Source organism: Geospiza fortis, unplaced genomic scaffold (genome assembly GCF_000277835.1).
Source record: "Geospiza fortis unplaced genomic scaffold, GeoFor_1.0 scaffold351, whole genome shotgun sequence".
Classification (NCBI taxonomy): domain Eukaryota; kingdom Metazoa; phylum Chordata; class Aves; order Passeriformes; family Thraupidae; genus Geospiza; species Geospiza fortis.
The window spans coordinates 1,038,412-1,053,382 of NW_005054419.1; the positions used below are offsets into that span (position 1 = coordinate 1,038,412).

At 47.1% G+C, this 14,971-nt stretch overlaps 1 protein-coding gene across 2 annotated transcripts in view; it reads left to right on the forward strand.

The window, feature by feature from the left end:
* Positions 1-14,971, forward strand: part of GPR20 (G protein-coupled receptor 20) — a 23,648-nt gene that overhangs the window by 3,578 nt on the left and 5,099 nt on the right. The window contains exon 1 of one of the 2 annotated variants that reach the window (XM_005426614.2): positions 9,197-9,319. The exons of the other annotated variant lie outside the window; for it this stretch is intronic. The gene's annotated coding sequence lies outside the window, so the exon portion shown is untranslated. Of the gene's footprint in view, positions 1-9,196; positions 9,320-14,971 lie in introns of those variants that run through there. 2 annotated transcript variants of the gene reach the window in all.

The window sequence follows — 14,971 nt, forward strand, 5'->3', positions numbered from 1 at the left end:
AAGTGCAGAGGACAGGAGATTGCTGGAGGTCGCACATGTCCACCACACAGAGCCACTAGTGTGCAACCAGCCTGTCCTCTCAGTGGGATCTATGGTCACCCTCTTGCTGGTCTGGCCATGTTCCAGCAGCTGATCCTGAGCAGAGCAAAGTGAACAGGCAGAGTGTGCCTTTTCCTGCACCCACCACAGTCTAACTGGTCATTATCCATCTCAACAGAGAGGCTAAAGAATTATTAGCTTATCAGAATCACAGAAACACAGGATAGTCTGGGTTGGAAAGGACCTTAAAGGTTGGACCTTACTTCTAACTCTGCTGCCATGGCAGGGACGCCTCCCACTATCCAGGTTGCTCCAAGCCCCATCCAGCCTGGCCTTGAACACTTCCAGGCATGGGGCAGCCACAGCTTCTCTGGGCTACCCAGTCCAGACTCTCCTCACCTTCACAGTGAAGAATTTCTTGCTCATATCTAACCTGAGCAAATCTATCTCAGTTTAAAATCATTCCCCTTTCTCCTATCTCTGTAACTCCTTGTTCAAAAAGTATAGAATTATAGAGCTGCTCAGGTTGGAAGAGACCTTAAGCGAGACAATCAGCCAGGTGCAATTTCACCTTTATCCCCAAAGTCTTTTTCTGGCAAGACAGAGAGAGAAGGCTGAGTTGTCATGCTGGGTTTCACCTGCTTGGCACTCACAGAGCTGCAGTTCCCCGGCAGCCAGGCTGGCTCCTTTTGCCTGGGTTGAACATGCCAAGCAATACATCTCTGAAAAAAATCCAGGCTGCCAAGCAGTGTTATGCTGTCTCCAGCTACCGATTATGTGGATCAATTGATTCTCGTTAGAGTGATAAAGTAGCACAACAAATACACTTTCAGGAACCAGGCATTTTTCACACACCAACTCTGAGGCTTCCCACTGCTTTGATCAAACACACAGAAAATTGTCTGCAGGCTGCAGTGGTGTTAGAGACACAGATTTGTGGAGGCTGAGGAAAACCAGCAAGAGACTTAAAATACATCACTTACTCCACATTTGTGCACTATTGTGCAAGGCAAGTTGATCAGATGCTTTTTGAAGGGGCCACCATAAAGCTCACTCTGACCAGCAGCCACCTCAGAGGATACCCAGGACTGAAATAGCAAGGGGCAGATGTCAGGAATCAGAGTCACTGGCTGGAGAGGGAAAGGAAGAGGAGTCGTGCTGCCTCTGTCCCCTGCCTAGATTAGATCTGTCTCATACCAGGGCTGCTCTTCTCCCACTCACAACAGTATCAAGTTCACCCAGAGAATCAGAGCTCCTAAGATGCTGGCATTATTAATTCCCAAGTGTATTATTCTATGTGAGCAGCTTACCTAAGGAAGTGTAAGATTATTTTAAACACTTGGATTTATTAATACACTCAGGATGGCTCAAGCCACTTGTTCTTGCCCAAGGGAGCTCAGCAATGGAGCCCAGCATCTTGACTCACAATATTGGGACTGATATATGACTAGCTATGATCAGATGGCATATCTAAAAATACAGAGCCTGCAGTTTATTTTTCTTGGAAAATGGAAAGACACCCAAAGAAGCAGAGCCCAGTTTAGCAATCACAGCAGGCTGGATTTTTGCTTTATAGAAGCCAGCAGAATTTGCCCAAAAGGTCCCATCTTAGGTTGTGTTACAGCCATGGGATTAACCTGTGGCTCCAGCACCGTGGGGGAGCCTCTGGCTGCTGCTATGGCTCTAACTCTGAATTACAGAGGACAGGGATGCTGATTGCACATCCCTGCCCTAGGAGACACAAGCAATAGGATTCCTCTTACCCAAAGGAAACCTCTACACTGAGATCATCACAAACTGGGCTGGTCATGTGGTACAGAGTGGTGTTAATGAACTAAACTGTGCAAGATGAACCCCTCTTGCACCATTCCCAGGGAAGCTGCCTGGACATCTCCACAGCTGTTATCAGGTTTGCTTTCTGTTGTCTTTTCTGTAGATTAAACAAGCCCAATTCTGCTGGTTTGCCCTCATGGGTCATGTTTGTTGGCCTTCAGGTCATTCCAGCTGGTTTGGTTTGGATGTTTTCCAAGGCAGAAACACATCCCCTTTCATTAGTCAATTTAATACTATTTATTACATGTAATCGTGTTTTTGTAGAGAATAATCCCCCCAGGTGACACGAAAGGCCAATCAAACAGCACCTTGCAGCACTCCAAACATAAAAAAGACTGAAGCTGTCAGTACCAAGATGAAGGCATGGGAAAGAATGATTCAGCAGTGACAGGTTGAGCTTTTGCTCCTGATAAAAAATTTGCTTTGAGACCTTAAGCACAAACTGGAGTAGGGGCTTGGTCCTCCCTCCATCATGCCATCCACTGACCACACCTCAGTCAGTTCAAGACCTCACAGCAGGGACAACCTGGTGCTGTCTGTAATCACATCCCAGACAGAGAAAATATCCTCTTGGATTTCTGAACTGTCACGTTTCCACCTGACTCAGGTCTCAGCAGGTTTTATATGCTCCTGGTGGGAGACAAAAGGGTCCATGACACCACCAGCACAAATAGTAGCAGCTGGATTCTGCTGTCCAGTACCCTGTTACAATTTTTTTTAGGAGAAAATATATTATTTTGGCATTGCAGTTTCCAATAAATCACATATATGATTCCCTCCTTTCCTTCCTGAATATTTCCCAGAGCACTTCTGCAGATCATGCTTAGAGGGATGGTTTCAAACATAAGGAAACTGAGGCACCTCCCCAGAAAATTGGGGTTTTTGTCCCCAGTGAGGCCACTCACACAAAACTTGCTTCAAGGACATGATCTGTAATTCTAAGCAGCTGAGAACACAAAGGAACACCCCCTCCAAAACAAAAAGAAAAAAATAATCAGCAAATGTACCAGCTTCTTCCAGAGGCAGCAATTTTAGGAATCACTTGTAAGCAAGCAGCAGGGTGGTTGTTGGGAGTTTTTTTCTTCCCAAATGGGGCCCTTTCTTTTCTTCCCATTCCTACAGGGCTTTTCATCACTGTGGCATTTCCTATGATAATCCCCCAGATTTATGCTGCCCTGTTCCAGATCAGAGCAGCGCTGAGCTCTGTGCATGTCTAACAAAAGACAGCCCTGCCCTGAGCCCTTCCAAATCTCTCCAAACCAGACAAACAAAGGGAATGGGAGAGGAGGATTAACATGTTTGCAGAGAGTGAGCAGGGAGAGGATGTCTTTCTCTAAAGCCTTTTTTGAGGTTTGTGGGTCCAAGTACCAGATTTTCCAAGTTGCAGGTGTCCTTCCTCCTGGGCTAGGTTACTAGTATAGCAAAAAACCCCAAAAGTTGAACAGATGGCCCTGGGAGCCTCCTGCTGCCCCTTTCCAAATTTGTGGTCACTGCTAAATCAGAGCAGGTGGAGATACCAGACTGGGTCCTTAAATTCCCCACAACTTCCTTTCCATGGGTTTTCAAACGTTCCTCTGGCTTCTGCATCTTTGCAGGGCACAGCACATCTTGAGTTCAAGGTTTTCTAGCTCAGCCCTGCCACACTGCTCTTCCCACTGCCACAAACACAGGAGCAGAGCGCTGAGAGCTCTCTGGGGGCTCTTCAACCATCCAGGACCAACAACCCTGCCAATTCCCACTCTGCAGCCTTCAAACCAGAGCTGGGCAAGAGCCACTCCACCCAGCATTGACCTCCCAGGGCGTGGTGCCCAAGTAATGCCAAAGCCCAAAGCTTGTGTAGCTTTCCCCTTCAAGCACTAGTGTCCCTGTGTGCCCAGTGACAAACAAAACCAACAGGAAATACTTTGCTGGGAATGGGGAGAGTTCTGCAGTGAGGTTATGACACTGGACATTGAGTTCTTGGCAATTGGCTTCTGAATCTTTGAAAAAAATAGCAAAAAAAAAAAAAAAAAAAAAAGAGTACAAGAGGTGACTGGCCAGACCTGGGCTGGGGGGCCAGAAAGGTCACAGTGAGATCCTCCAAAGGATCCCAAAGAGGTTTGGATCAGTAAAGGCAGGTGAGATACGATATGCTTTGTTGAGTGGCCAAAGAGTCCTGGTGGCTCACTTTGCTGGTGCCTTGGACTGAGGAACCTTGTCAGAACCCTCACAGTTGTGAGACCTGTGGTAAACTGGGCAGACTGGGATGGAGAGAGGGATCCTGGCTCACCCTCACAGGGTGCATTTATAACAGGTAAGGGATTTCACACCCCTTGTCATGCAAGAACTGGAGACAGGGCAGGACCAATGTGCTCCAAACCACTCAGGAAAGACCTCAGGGCTGCCCAGAGGAGCAGCTCTTTGTGCACTGCAGACATCTTCATTTTTCTTTCAGCTCAACAGGTCCATCAGCAAAAATGCCGCAGCCTGGGGAGAAAAATGGAGGGGAGCCAGTGGTCAGCAAAGCCAATTCCCAAATATGCAGCAGGCAGGCAGGAAACCATCTCCCACACTCTTCCTCCCCCATGCCTGACTCCCTCAACAGGAGCCATGGCCATCATTTTAGGGCACCACTTGTCTTTCCCTGTCCCTCATCAAGCAGATGAATCACAGCTGGATCCCATCAGCAGAAGCCTCATATGGGGAGAGTATGATTTCCCTCCTTGTACAAACACATAGATGGGGAGCCTGTTCAGAGAGGAGATATAAAATTATGGTGGCTTCCAGCCCCTGCAGTCCTCTGAGGACAGCAAGTGCTGGGAATTGCCTGCGATCCTGAGCAATTGGCAGAGGACACAGACTGTGTCCTGCAGAGGTGTTGACGTCAGGAAGGTACAGCTGCCTCTGGACCCTGCTGAGATGCCATCAAGAGAGCCAGCTGGACCATCTTTTGTGGCTCTCCACAGCCTCTGTTGCCCATGCTGACAGTCAGGTAAAAAGCCCTGGAGGTATTGAATATCACTGGGGGAGCAATCTAAGCCCTCCTTCTCCACGGATAAGTAGTTCACATTTCTTTGTCTATTTGGTGTTTCTATCCCAGCATTGCAGGAAAGGGACAAAGGTCATCCCTTGAAACAGATTCTGTCTAAGAATTAAGAGAGGGAGCTCTGATCTTTTCCTCCAGTCCTTCCAACTGCACCTTAGGCATAACCAGCATGAATGTCTCAGGGTTCAGATCTCAAAGCAGTCCCAGGATCTCCCAGATGTCCCAGCATGACACACCTGGATCACCAAAAGAACAGCAAAGAATGACCTCTCAATAGGCCAGCAGGTGAAGCCACATGTTACCCTCTTTGGCTCCGAACAAGCAAGGGCCACAAGCTAAAAGCCAGGCTGGAGACAGATGCCAGCCTCAATCTTCAAGGTTCTTTCAACTGGACTTTCCTTGGATTCTACCAAAAGCACCAGAAAAATCCTGGATTTGCTTTCAGGGTCTGCCCATTTGCCATGATATTGCTTCCATAAAGTATCAGCTCAGGAGCCACCAAAGAGGAGTGTTCCTACACACATGTCACTTCTTTATGATAAGGAACTGTGGTGGGGTTGAATAACACCTGACCTAGGTGGAAAGTTCCTACATATTTGGGGAGAGCGCTGTTGCCCACATATTCCCCCTCAATCAAAGGTGACTGCTGGAGGGTGGTACAGTACAGAAATTTCTCCACATCTGGTCCACCTGTGAGAGCCTACATGATTCTCTGGGTCAGTTCTGATTCACAGCATCCCATAATAGCCTTGGAGCCTGTGGACAATCAAGATTTTAGGGCTCCTGGGAAGTGCATATCATAGAGACATACATTAATGTTTTCCAGCACTTTTTAAGGCCTGGGGATATTCTAGGGTAGATTTACCAGAAGGAGGAGTAGTTGGAAAGGGTAAAATTAATGTAAACTCTCTTCAATGCCATTCACTTTATCTGCCATAGCAAAAGGTTACTCCCTGAAAAGCTCACATTGTTGCCTCTCCATCAAGCCTGCTGTTAAAAAGAGGTGTTCCAGATAGGACAGTGAAGATCCCACCCTTCAGTGTCTTCAATGCAGTGAGGATCCCACTCTTTGGTGACCTGCACACAGCCATGACCATGGGTAAAGGCTCCTCAGTTTTCTGAACTGTTATTTCTATGTCCCAACACTTTCTTGAGTAAGAATTCTCCTCCACTGCTGAAGAAAATAATTCATTTGTGAGGATCTGTTCAGTATAACAGAGCCGAAATTCAGCTTCCTAAAACAATACAGGTGTGCTTGGACATTGGATTTGGGTCCTTGCAGAGCTGGTCCACAAAGACACCTTGAAAGCTGATCTGGCCATGTGCCTTGAGCCCACCTCAGCTCTGTTAAAGTTCATTATGCAGTGCCCAATCTCAATCTCTTCTCCCACAGCAGGGGATCAAAGGATGCTCAGTTCCCCGTTTTGAATAGGACTGGAAGAGCACACCCTTCTCCTGACAAAAACAGGACACATCTCCCCAGAGAATGTGTGGTATCAGCTTTCTCTCCACCTCCCTCCAGAGCTGTCTGGCCTCCTGCTTTTCTGCACTGCGCCTCAGAAGATTTTAACCAGAGCCCTATTCTATATGGCAAGGTTAAGGGATTGCTAGGAATTACCATGGGCTAGTAGCATCCTTCCCTGATGTCATTATTAGTCCTTCTACGTGCTGATTTTGACTGAGACAATACCTTCTTCCACCTACAATCTCACTCCAATATTTAATACTGTTGTATATTCAATGAACAAGCTTGAAAATTTTCCACTTACTAAAGCTTTACTCTTTTTTTTTTCTGCCTTTCTCGCTCCCTCTGGGAGGGTGATAAATGACTGAAAATCAAGAGATGATAGAAGCTCTTCATTTATCAGCTATGGTTGCAACTCCTCCTGAAGCTGAGTGTGGGAACTGGGTCTGGGACAAAGCATGGCCCTGAGCCCGGATGTGCCTTCTCCACCTTAACAGCAGCATCTGCTTCCCAATATGGCATGTTCTGCACTATCTCAGGCACAACTTGAAACTTTGCAGCTGTTGCCACTCAGAGCCTAGCTCTAAATCCAGCAAGGAGGGAGAGGCTGGGATAGTGGGGGAGTGCAGGGCTGATTATCCCATGCACGGAGATGGGAACGCAGCTCTCATGTATCACGTGAAAGCATAAAACCAAACCAGTCTTCACAAAGGAAGAACCAGACATTCCCAGAGAAGGTGGACAAAGTGCAGGTACCAATAACTCATCCTGGAGAAAAGTAATCCCTTTCTTACAGTCTTGCAATTGTAACTTCAGAGAGTTATTCCCTAAATATAAAAATTTTGTTGACAGGCTGGGGGAAACTTAAGAATTTGCCACCATAGGCATTGAGAATGATAGAATCATAGAATTCTAGAAAGGGCTGGGTTGGAAAAGACATTAAAGACCATCTAGTTCCAACCCCCTGCCATGGCAGGGACACTTTCCACTGCACCAGGTTGCTCCAAGCCCCATCCAGCCTGGCCTTGAAGACTTCCAGGTATGGGGCAGCCACAGCTTCTCTGGGAAACCTGTCCTGGTGCCTTGATAGGGTTCAAGTTCACCCACCCTGCCCAACATTATTCCATGGGTTGGTTTCTTCTCTTTGTTTTTACCCCTGTTGAACTTCCAGGATGGGGGGAACTGAAGGCAAGATGATCATCCAGACAGGGCTCATGAAGACTTTCCAATTACGCTTGCTTCCCAAGCATAAGGAAGTGAGAAACAAATGAAAGTTCAGGCATATGCCTGAGCTCGAGGTCAGTTATGGAATGCCTAGATCAGGTCTCCTGGATCAGGGGCTCATAAAGCTAAGGAGGATGTTCCTGAAACTGGGGGAACAGTCTGCTCCTCAATGTGCAGAAACTCAAAATAGAAAATCAATAAAATAACCAGACAAAAAGGATCAGCTCAGTCTTGCTGGGAAAGATCCAAGGGTGAAAAAGTAATTCCAGAAAATGAGGTCAACCTTCTCTAATAACCATAGCTACTGTTTGTGCTCCAGTGAGACATGCATGTGTGGAGTTTACCTCTCCTCTATTTATGGATTTGGCCTCTTGACCTGGAATTCAATGCCTCACAGTTGATCCTGTCGTGTTGTGACAGGCCATATCCTGCGTGTTTATTGCATTGGCACCAGTGTTGTCTTTATCTAAAGTGTGATGCAGGCCAGGGCTGATACTAAAATCCAGCATCCATCCTCTCTGTATTTCTAAACAACTAAATTTGATGTAAGCTCTCGGGTTTTTTCTGCCTTTTCTCCCAGAGGAAATCTCTAAAGCTACTGAAAAGCTCCTGGGGAGAACATCTGTGCAAATCCCAAAAAAAATATTGAGTTTTGGTACCAGTTTAGAGCAAGAAGTGGAACTTGAGATGGAACTTGGGGGATTTTGAGTCCTTAGTGCATCAACCAGCAGAGATGTCTTGAAAGCTGCTCTAGCCATGTGATTTGAACCCATCTCAAAAATGGGATAATTCATTATGCTTTGTACAATGTCAGTCTCTTCTCATGTAGCCAAGGGTGTAGAGATACTTAAATCCCCACTCTGAGAGACACCTGACACCCACAATGACTCTACCACCAGTAGGGAGGGGTTGTATGAGGATGGAGGAACATGTTGGAGGGCTCCTTGGTGGAGCCTCAGACTCTCTATTGCCACCCATGCTCAGCCATTTCAGCCCTGGGTAGATCTCTTTATCTCCTCTCCCAAATGACTGCAGCAGCACTACCAAAGTGTGCAGGGAACGCTTTGGTTCCCTGTGCCAGGGGTTTTCTCAGCATCTGGACAGCTGGGTTGGTTCAAAGGACATCACAGGCTTTGTGGCATTTGGTTCAGCACCTTCCTGCAGCTGCCAGGGATGCTTCTCTCTAATCACAGTTCACATCGGGAAGAGGAAAAGAGGGGTATTTTCCTCATGTCACACATGTTGGTGGCATTGCAGTGGCCTTGAGCTGGCGAGTTCCCAGCAAAGAGATTTTGTTCACACAGAGACACAAGAAAATTGACCTGGGGGCAGTTTTAGTTTACTAGAGATGTTCAGGCATTAGCACCGTGAGTACGGCTGGAGCCCTCTTCAGCATTTACAGCACTTCATAAATTTCAGAGAGATTTAGGGCAAGGAGCCAGATGTTTGGGGAGAATTTCTGAACACTACAGACAAGTGGAAATATTTTTTTTTTTTGGTAGTGTATATTTTTTCCCATTAGTTGCAAGGCTATATTTAGAAGGGGGGTGGGGAGGGGGAAGAGAGGGAGAGAACGCAAGAGACAGATTAGGCATTTCTTCATATTCTGTAGTCACTCCAGTTGTTCTGCTTATAGGAACAGATGTCTCTTTCCTGGGCTGATAGCACTCAGGTCCACAAGGAAATTTTCCTACCAGCAGCTCCTCTAACATAGAAGGGAGATCAGGCCAGAGGTAAGTCAGTCCTTCATGCAGGAATACACTGCAAGGACCATTGCAGGGAATGCTTTGGGATCTTGGTCAGAGACAAAGAGGGGAGCATGGGATTGGAGACAGTGAGGGGCCAGGAAGAATTTGCTGGATATTGGACTCTGAGTCCTGGCTATTGCAACAGGGAGCTCTGAAAGGGGTGGGAGCAGAAAGGGTCCTGCACCAAACACGTGGATGAGCAGCTCGGGAAGTCTCTGGCTCTGTCCATACAGCAGGTGTGGAAATCCCTTGGGAAGTGCCTGACCCGAAAAGCCAGGCTGTGCCAGCAGCTAGCATGCGCTGCAAGGAGCTTCTCCATTGTGACTGTCTTTGCTCTTGGGATTTGGGCAGTGTAAGGATATTTGGTTGTTCTTCAAGGAGATGGAGGGTAATGGAAGTGTGAAAATTGCAGGCTTTCCCTCCTTGAAAAGTATTGTGACAGCCCTTGTGAGGAGGGAGGTGATGTCGTTTGTGCATGTGTAATCCCAGGTGTAATTAAATTCTGGTGAAATGCATTCAGGAAGGTTTTGGAAGCCAAGAGAAGAGATGGTGCACTGCCTGGAATGGGGTCAGCTGCAAGTGGGGATGTTTTACCTGTTTGGCTATGCAGCAGGGTGCAAGTTCAGCTCTAGGAGAGATGCTGTCTTCCCTCTCTGAACCCACTGGCTGGGTTAGTAGAGGAGAAAGCAGATCCTTTCCAAGGTCCTTAGCAGATGGCTGCAGAAATGCTCCCTGCTTTCACAGCAGCACATTCACCAGCAATGCGGAGAGTGTTAACAAATGCCTGAGTCTTTCCAGGTTAACCTGGTCAATCCAAAATTTGCAGAACTCTGAAGGCACTGTAGGGTCTGCACAGCACTGTGGGGTCTGCACAGCACTGTCGTATGTGCCTTGCTAAAGAAACCACAGAAACCAGCCTCCCAAAGGGTTAAGACATGGTTGTCCATCCTGGGATGCCTCAAAAACTCTCTGCTCCCTAACTGGGTCTCCCACCTCGCTGCATTCCCTGGGCCAAGATCACACATGGCTCTGTGCCTCAGTTTCTCCCTGCAGCCAAGAGAGCAGCACAGCTTGGAGTGAGTGCTGGGAGGCAGAGCTGACCCCTCTGCATCACTCCTGCATCTCTACCTGCATTGGTGCCCCGTGCTCCCTGGGCTGTGAGCATTGTTTCACCAGTCCTGCATTCCCTGGCTATGCAGGAGCCCAGGAATTTCCCCAACAGTAGAACTCTGCTGTTGCTCTTCTTTTACTGCCCTTCTCACCTTCTTGCCAACAGACAGAGCAAGCAGGCAGCTGAAGGCAGAAAGAGGAGAAAGTGCTCAAAATTTGCAATTAAAAATTTCCTTCTTAAAAGCAAGCAGCAGCACACAGGCCAGTTATTGTTTTTGCCCTTGCCTGTGAAGTTCCTGCATGTGCCTATATGGTAATTTTCACTGTACAGTTCTCCTTGCACACAGCCACAATAGCTGTTATTCCAAACTGACATTTCCAGCACTTTGTCTCAGGCACTCTGGAAACACTTGATGGATTACTGTAATCCCTATAAAATCAAATGCATTTCTCTTTTACTGTTACAACCTCCCAAGAAGAGAGGGTCAAATCCATCTTCACTGGCTGGACCCCTAAGAGTCCAAATCTATATGTTTTAAGATGTTACTTAAAAAAAATAAAATGTTAATCATCTTGGAAAAATTCACTCAAAAATATGTGTTTTCCCCTCACGTATAATGGTCCACAAGGGACAGAGAGGGATACACTCAGGAAGTCATGCTCTGATTTCTGTGGAAGTAACTGAGCTGGAAACACACAGCACCTACTGCAGAGATGTCACTTCATGCTCCCTTGTGACAGATGGCACTTGGTACAAGCCCTGACAGGGTATGAGATATTGGTCTTTTAAGTGCTAGCAGCATGATTGATAGAGCATTCACCAAGACACTTGGCATTTCTGTCAATCCAAGGCCAAGATCTGATAACACAGAAAAGAGGGACATGAAAAATACAGTGGAATTGATAAGGCATCGTAGACATCCAAATGTTTCAGAAGGGACTTTTCTAAATAGGGTGGTATAAACAAGCAAAAAGAGGCAAACCCCCTTTATTATTACCTTTCTTATAGGTGACCAGTACTAGCAAGCTTCATCAGAGATGTGCTGGGGGACCTCTAGGTGCCTACCACTGCTGGGTGGATATTTGTAGACCTGGAGAGGCAATGTACAATCCCACTTCTCTTTTTGCTTGCACAGGCACATCAGGGCTCTTTCTTTCAAAGACTGAGGCATTGCTGCTGCAAATGGCCATAGAGGAGGTATAAACTCATAAGAAATCTGCCAGTATGTGAATTGCCTCCTCTGTGTATCTCTGGGAGCTTCATTTCAGTGTTTTCATGCATGCTCAGGACAAAGGCTGAGGGAGAACCATGCAGACCTTTCCAAGTTTTAAATAGATTGTCTCTGGGGTGTCCAGGACTGTGATCTGTCACCTGGTTTTAAGCAGCAGGTTCAAGCCTGGATGCAGAGAGTTGGCATTTGGTCCAAGCCAAGTGGCATCAGTCCCATCTGGGTCACTTTGCTCCGTGGAGAAGAGGAATGCTCTTTGGAGAGCTGTGCTCTCCTTCATCTAACTGGCAGTGATCCCTCATGGCCTAGGGTGACCTGCTGGACTAAATCATTGCTTGGACACAGACTATTTCTTGTCACAAAATGAGCTAGGGATGAGGGTGCCTCACCTTCAAAGGATGTGATTTTGGCCTTGGGCCCGTGGAGAGCACAGGATCCACCCGTGTGTACACTCAGCATTGAACTGGGTGAGGTGGGTGGAGCTCAGATCACAGCACAGAGCAATATCCATTGCCCATCCACAGCAGGGCCTTGGAGATGGAGGAGCACACAGTGGCAAACTGGGCATCTCAGGCAGGAAGCAAACAGGTGAACAGCACATCAGCAACCCAACAACCAGCATTGCATCAGCCTCCACACATCCTCAGTCTGTGAAGGCTTACAGGCCTTGAAGGATTACTCCTATGCCTGAGACTGGACATACAAGTTTTCCCCCTTGCTGGATGGGAAATCTGATTTTCATGGCCAACATTGGAGATTCAAAAGTCAGTGGCGGGGGGGGGAGTTAATTTCTCTTGGCCTTGAGAGAAAGCTGTATGAGGAGGAGGTGAGCTGACATGGTCTGTTCAGCCTGGAGGAAACTGAGGGGAGACCTCATTGGAGTTGAAACTTCTTTGTGAGAGGAGGGGCAGGCACTGATCTCTTCTCTGTGGTGAACAGTGACAGGACCTGAGGTAATGGCCTGAACTGGTGTCCAGGTAGGCTTAGGTTGGATATTAGGAAAAGGTTCTTCACCCAGGGGGTGGTTGGGCACTGAAACAGGCTCCCCAAGGAACTGGTCACAGCACCAAACCTGACAGAGCTCAAGGAGCTTTTGGACAACTCTCTTGGACACATGGTGTGACTCTTGGGGTGGTCCTGTGCAGGGGCAGGAGTTGGACTCTGTGATCTTTGTGGGTCCCCTCCAAATGAGGATATTCTGTGATTCTGTGATTCCAGACAAAAGCTGTAATTCAGCACATGACCATTCAAACCACCAGACAAAGTAGGACTTGCTGGCCATCACACTCCTTATGACACATGGGCAAGCAGACCATGGCTGAATAGTGCCAACACCCAGCAATTAGCTATCATCTGTCCCAGTCAGGCCGGTTCTCCCATGGTTTGGCATCAATCTTAAATTATTTCTCTTCAGGAAAACAATAAGAAGCAGGCAATACTCTGTTTCACAGAAGCCATCCAGCCCTGTTTGCTGTGTTTCAATGCCAAAGCAATTGTGAATTTGCAGGGAATAAGACCTAGATGAAAGGATGTGTAGTGGAGAATGTTAATAAATGACTTGCAGGTTCACATAAGAGGAAACAAGGATCACTCTCAGTGCCTGTTTGTGTGGTTGTCAGCTCCGATTTCCTCCGTCCTCCTAATGTTTTTCAATCTGCTGCCTAATTTCAACTAGAATTTGGCAGAAGGGAAAGATCACCTCAATTTTCAGGAAATTAGGCAGCAAAGAAAGGAGAAAGTCAAACAAGTGTTGGAGCCAAGGGAAGAGCTGGAATGTGAGTGCTCATTAAGGCAGCCAAGTGTCCACATGGGAAAAAGTTATAATAAGCATCTCAAGCAGGGCAAAGCACTCCCTCAGCCTTGCGAGCCACTGTGAGACATGAGACTGCAAGAAATCAGGTGTCATTTAATCTGACACTCAGAAAACTATGTGTTTTGTGTCTCCAAAGTCCCTTTTATGTCCATGGCATTGGAGGGGAAGGAATAATCCAGCTTTGCTCTGGAATTGGCAATTTCTAACTGCAATTCCCCAGAAGGTGGGTGTTTCACACATTTGTTCCAGCCACCCTCAGACCTGGGGGTTTAAAGGAGACCTCAGTGCCCAGGAATCAAGTGAGAGCAGAGATCTGATGCCTACAAAAATAGGATCTTACCTGCCCTGAGAATAGCCCCATTTCTGCTTCAGAGTAGAATCTGTCTCCCCCAGAATTATCTCTCTTCTCACAGCCCAAGGGTCAGATGGGCACCAGCTTTTTCCTTTCAGCAGCTGGATTCATTCCCTTTCTCTCTTTTTTCCTCTGTTCCCCCTGTCAGCAAACCCACCCTCCCCAGGCTGAGCACAAGACACATAGAGCAAACTCTACCACATATAGAGCAAGGTCAACATGCACAAAAACACCATATTTGGCCAGTTTGATCCAGAGTTGAGTGAGAGCTTGCCAGAAAGAGAATCATACAATTTAAATTGAAAGAGAGTGAGTTTAACCCTTCATTTATAAATATGATGATAAATCACCCAGGGAACTTTAAACACAGGAAGGCTGAAAAGCTAAACACACACTGCTGCCACCCCAGGCAGCAGAATAACACCAACAGGCAGGACAGGGTGAGGGGAACAGGGAGGATGATAGAGGAGCCAGGTTGCCATATCAGATATTCCAGTTCAGGACAGGGAGATGAGAAAAGCTGAAGCTGTTTATACTAAATTACACTCGTGCTTGTTAATATCCTTTTCAACTTTCCGATCCCAGTGTGTGGCTCTGGTGTTCTCTGGGTCTGCACACAGAGATCCTTTCTGCACACCAATAAATAATCCTTTTGGCATGCAGTTAGGACAAAACTAGTTGTCTGACCTGCCTTTTCTTTTGTAGCCTATTACTTGAATTGCTGAACCAAAAGTCTCCTGGGCTAAGGAAGTGAACCCTGTTAATTTCAGCAAGGTCAGGGTGAGCCTTAAGGCTGTCACCAGGCACAAGGCTGGGTGAAGTGGATATGGGGTGGTCAAGGATCGCCTCCTGGAGCAGACATAGCACTGAGCTGCCCATGCCAAGTTAACAAGTGTGATGCCAAGCAGTGAGTGAGTGGGGGAAGAGGTTGCAGGACCTGTTTTCAGCACTGTGACCATCTGTTTCCTATTTGGCCCAAGAATGATGGAACTGGTTGTGTCACACAACAATGAGAAAGTATTTCAGAGCAAGTCCTCCTCTCCCAGTGCTGAGCAGGGACCTTTATCAGAATGAGGGAAAGCAGGTCAACCTCCATTCCCCGTCCCTCCCTTTATCCCTTTTCTCCCCAGATT